This window comes from Chelmon rostratus, chromosome 12, assembly GCF_017976325.1.
Source record: "Chelmon rostratus isolate fCheRos1 chromosome 12, fCheRos1.pri, whole genome shotgun sequence".
Classification (NCBI taxonomy): Eukaryota; Metazoa; Chordata; class Actinopteri; order Chaetodontiformes; family Chaetodontidae; genus Chelmon; species Chelmon rostratus.
The window spans coordinates 24,101,584-24,106,681 of NC_055669.1; positions in this window are offsets into that span (position 1 = coordinate 24,101,584).

Genomic DNA, 5,098 nt, shown 5'->3' on the forward strand with positions numbered 1-5,098 from the left:
GAACAGGCTCATTAGTGTATGTTTACTGAGTATCTGTCACAATAAATGTCCTCTGACCACACAAAATATCAGTAGCACATCGTGAACACTAGGTGGGGCCATTGAGTCACCTCTCACCTCATGAACTACAGTGAAATATTAAAAGGCCCTGGATTATCAGCATTTCACAGAATGAACGTTTTATTACTTGGTAATGATAATGACGCTTGCCAACTCCTCACAGTTCGCCTCAAATATCAAAGCTATCTGGCTTAATGACTGCTGTTATTGTCCTCATTAATCCTGAGTGCTTAAATTGGTGTTTTTATTACACCTCAAACAGAGGAAATCAAAATCATTAAAAGCTGTTTAACCACATAAAACTATCAAGTGAATGGCTCCTGCTCTGTATCTGATCCTGACCTTTGAGCCGTCCATAAGGAGGTTAATGAAATATCGCATAATTATTTTTAGAACTAATTTAAGGAAGGTTTTAGAGATATCTTAAGGTTGTTTTGTACAACTGGTTGACTACAGAACTGATGAAAATGCCATCACAATATCACAAAACATCCTGTTTTCTTTAAATAACATTAAATAATGAAACAGTTTGTTGGACAGTACAATCAGCTCCTCTGAGAGGTTCATTGGCATATTGGTTCATTTTCTTTCTAGATGGAATTAAAAACATCTGTTAATACATATTGTTCAATATTCATACATTCTCCTTATTTAATCAGCTACCCCAGTGTCTAATCAGATGGACAGACAGACCAATCAAGGTAGAGGTCCAGGAAACTTCCTGTTTGTACTGCACATGTCAAATATCTGAGGGATGAACTACCGTCAGTGCTGCCATCCTGTGGGCAAACTCGTGTGGATCCACTTTGTCTGAGAGTCTAAGCCATGTGTGTTTGAAGGACACAAGGAGTTAAAGCATGGATGTAGAGAATAGAGTGGTTTCAAGAACTCATTAACTGCGTGCTCATTGAAGTTTTGGTAAGTAAATTTCCATCTTTTTCTTAAAAGACGTATCTATGAATTCAGTACTTTGCCTACAGTGTACACTGACAAACTCCAACAACTGGCTACCATTTTTACAGCAAGACCAAGAGACCAAAGCGATGGCTGCACGCTCCCAAAGGTGGCACCAAAATCACAAAAGGTGCGGATGTGTTTACACTTAACCACTATAAAACCTACATTAAAACAGCATTTTCCTTGTGCTACAGTCGGACCATCCGTGGTGCCGAAAGCCTCCCCTTCGTTTTCTATAACGAGCGTTGAATCTCTTATGCAGAGCGTGACGGGATCACAAGTTGGAGGCAAATGTGGGTGGCATGCGTTGCAACCTGTAAGGGAGAGAAAACACATTGAGGAAACCAATTATACCTGAGATTTGCTTTGTGTTTGAGGTAAATGAGTGTGAACTGCAGTTATTTCACTGCTAAAATACAACTCGAGTCAGTCACAGTTGCTGCGCTGAGCTTTTTAACTTGTGAAAATGCAATAAACATGGACTGAATGATGAGGGATGGTCATTAACAAGACAAAAATCAATGGTGCGTTCAGACACATTCGTCTCAGCAGAGCCTTTAATTCGATGTATTTCCTGTTGAAACAGGATCTTGGTCAGGACATAATGTTATGAGGGATCATTCAAAATGGAGAAACAGTCAGATGTCAGCGAGGGAGCGGAGGGCAGTTTGATGCTTCATCCCTGTCTGCTTTTGTGAATTCATGTGCAAAAAAAAAAAAAAAACCCTTTGAGTTATATTTGATTCAGCACTGAACTGACAAATAAATCAGTGCGTTAATCAAGTTTCCATCCACTCTGCATCGTGTGCAGTTTCACAACAATCCTGCGGATCGCTGACCTGGACAAAGTCATCCGTGCCTTTATATTCTCCGGCCTTGATTACTGCAGCTCTTTGTGTTTCAGCATCACTCAGATTTCTTTATCCTGTCTTGAACTAGATCAAAATGCTGAAGCAAGGCTTTTAATGAGGTCAAAAAAGATGGAAGGCGGTACTCCCCGTCTCACTCCCCTCCACCAGCTCCGCTAAATGATTCGCTCTTGATAACATTTTGGAGTTCTTGTCCTCAGACCGTGTCAAGACCTGAAATCCTCTCACCAAAGCCTCTTGTCTGTCTCAATCCCAGGCTAAATGTTCCTCTAAAATGCTCCTGTGTTGTCGAGCATTTTGGATTATCTGTGTTGAGCTTGAAGTGCTGCAGATACAAACAGAAAGCAGAGTTTGGTTCACTTTGATATGAGGAGCGAGTTGTTGAGGGGGGATCGTTCATGAATTTGCTTTATTGGTTGTGTTTTATGCAAGCGGCAACCTCGAGAGCTGACTAATGAAGCTGACACGAAAGTGCAGTTCCTCTAATGACCACTTGTGGCTGGCTCCAAAAGCGAGTCAATCCCCATAGACCCCCATATTAAAATGCCCAACCTTACAGCGGAAATAAACATGTTCACAGCCTGGTGCAAAAACAGTTTTGCTCTCTATTGCTAATGTCACCAAGGTGAATTTTTTTAAACTTCAAATTATTATATTAAAGGTTGAAAGTTATGCATAATTATGCGCATGGCTGCTTTGAGTGACAGCTAGCCACTAAGGTTTCAGCAACCAGGCTTCATCAGCTCGACCCACATTCCACCTCTTTGCCCATTTTTTGATTAGCCTGGAGTTTGGTGGAGTCAAGCAGTGCCAAGATGGAGGCGTCCGTAGACTCCATGTTTGATACAGTCAATGGTTTTATGTCTTGAATGATTAGTTAAAATGATATAAAAAGGGGTTGGAATAAATATTTGACTTATTTTCCATTTAATTCCTTTTTTACCTGTAATACAGACATTATGAGTCACTTCCTCTAAAATCCATCAGCTACAGTACTTCATGAGCAAAAACACAACAGATGAGCCTCCCCAGCAGGCTTTGCATCGCGTTGGACCCATTCGTCCTGTTCCTGGGTGCCTGTATCAGTATTCCTACACGTATTACGACACCAGATCGATGCAGTCAAATGAAGCCATAAAGTGGATTGAGACGCGGCGGTAAATGACCTGATGGGGACCCACACATCCTCCTTAATGCCTTGTTTGATATTTGTCTCCAATAAATTGTGACCTATAACAATGGGTGTAAAAGAGGGGAGAACTCAGCTCTCTATAATATTTACAGGTAGAATAGATGGAGGGGAAAGCAGAGAGACATTATTTCCCTAAATGAAATAGATCCTGACATCTGGGCGTCCAAGGGCCCCATCCTCCTCCTCTCTCTCTCTCTCTCTCTCTCACTCTCTCTTTGTAATTACACGACATAATGGTGGTGCAGTCGGCCCCTAATCTCCCATTATAATCAGTCTCGGCTGCCTCCACTCACTCTCCACCACGGCTTCTAATTCAATATAAATGTAAATGACTGGGGGAGAGAGAGATGGAGGGAGGGGAGGTCAGGGACAGTAAATGTGGAGTCTGATCTTCACACAAATCCGTACTTATATTTACTGGAAGTCGTGTATGTCTTTATAATAATATGTACAAATTGACTGTGAGGACCGTTCTTGTGGTCTAAACCAGGCAGTGCGATGTCATTAAACATTAATTTGTAATCATAATGGGCAAAACTTGATTGTATTCTGAACCAAAACTCTACCCTTAAAATGTTCAGTCACCTAAATAACAAAAAAAATCATTTTCTCCCTTTCTTTTGTACTTCTAATGGATTCTATCAGCGCCGATGATTTTGATTCTATTCGTTCAGGTTTTGAGACGTTTGTCTCTGAAATTTTTGCATCCACCTGAACACAATGGAGGTGAAAATTCATTCGATTTGAAAAAGTCAATAACAAAAGAATGACAGCATCAGTTGTTTGTTCAAATGCTTCAAATGACCAATGTTTAAATTTTCTTGATGAGTGATGTCTTCTGTATAAATAAAGTCATTTTGTTTCTAAAGTTTTTTATTCTACGGGGAGCGAGCTCGGTCAGGTCCCGCCTCTCAGTGGGCAGACAGCCAATCACACTTTAGGATAATAGCATCAGACTTCTTCTCAGGTCTCCTCCTGCACACATCCTCTGCTCTGACTTTAACATGCAAGGCCGCGCTTTTCGCTCTGTCACCTGCCAGCAGTCAGCGATCAGTCTGTGTCTCTCAGCTACGACCATGATGACTTTCTTTAGCCTCAACCAAGAAGTCTTCGTTTTTTAAAGCTCAATGAATACCTGGCACACAGTCTTGCCAGAGATACCTATGTCGGAGGTTCAGATGTAGTTCAGAGTCTGATTTCACCTGTTGTAGCAGCACCGCAGCACTTGACAGGTGTCTTCTAAGTGATAATGCAGCATTGTGCTTGAGTTCCCCACAGAAATTGCGTTAACTAATTTTTTCAGCATCAGTATTAGCAACAACAGGAAGGTTTGACTCTGAACTGAACTGAAGATGTCATGTTTACGTCTTTCTTCACAGGCATCAGAAACAGACCAGCTCATCCAGTCCAGACAGTCGGTCTGGACTGGATGAGTCTCTGCAGATAACTACAGCTGCATACAGCTGCATCATGACCTCTTAGCTCCAGCTGTAACTTAATCAAACCTTAACCCCTTGACGCCTGAATTTATTTAGAATTATATTAAAAAAATAATTCTTTGTGTTTTTGCTTTCAAATTGATCCTAAATTAAGAGGAGTTTGTTAATTTTTCTGTAGCACATACAATAGATATAAATTTAGGTCGGTTCACCAACTAGAACAGGGTTCAAACAAACAGTATATGTCCACTTTTTTCAATGCTTAAATGCAGTAAAAACATCTTTTTTGTGTATTCAAAATTCATTTATTTCATCAAAACAGCCACAAAATTTGCTTACAGCCATTACTTTGTAACAACAATTAGAACAGGGGGTCTTTCACTTTGACTGGTCCGACGAGAAACCAGTGCTTGCAAATGTTCCTAGGTGTGTGTTGAATATGCACAAACCGGCATTAGAGGAATGCATGCACAATTCAGCTGCAATGTGGATTAATGTAGTATGATGCGAATTCACGACAATAGGTGTTAAGGGGTTAAGTACAGAGGTGAAAATGCACTTACATTCTGTACTTCATGATG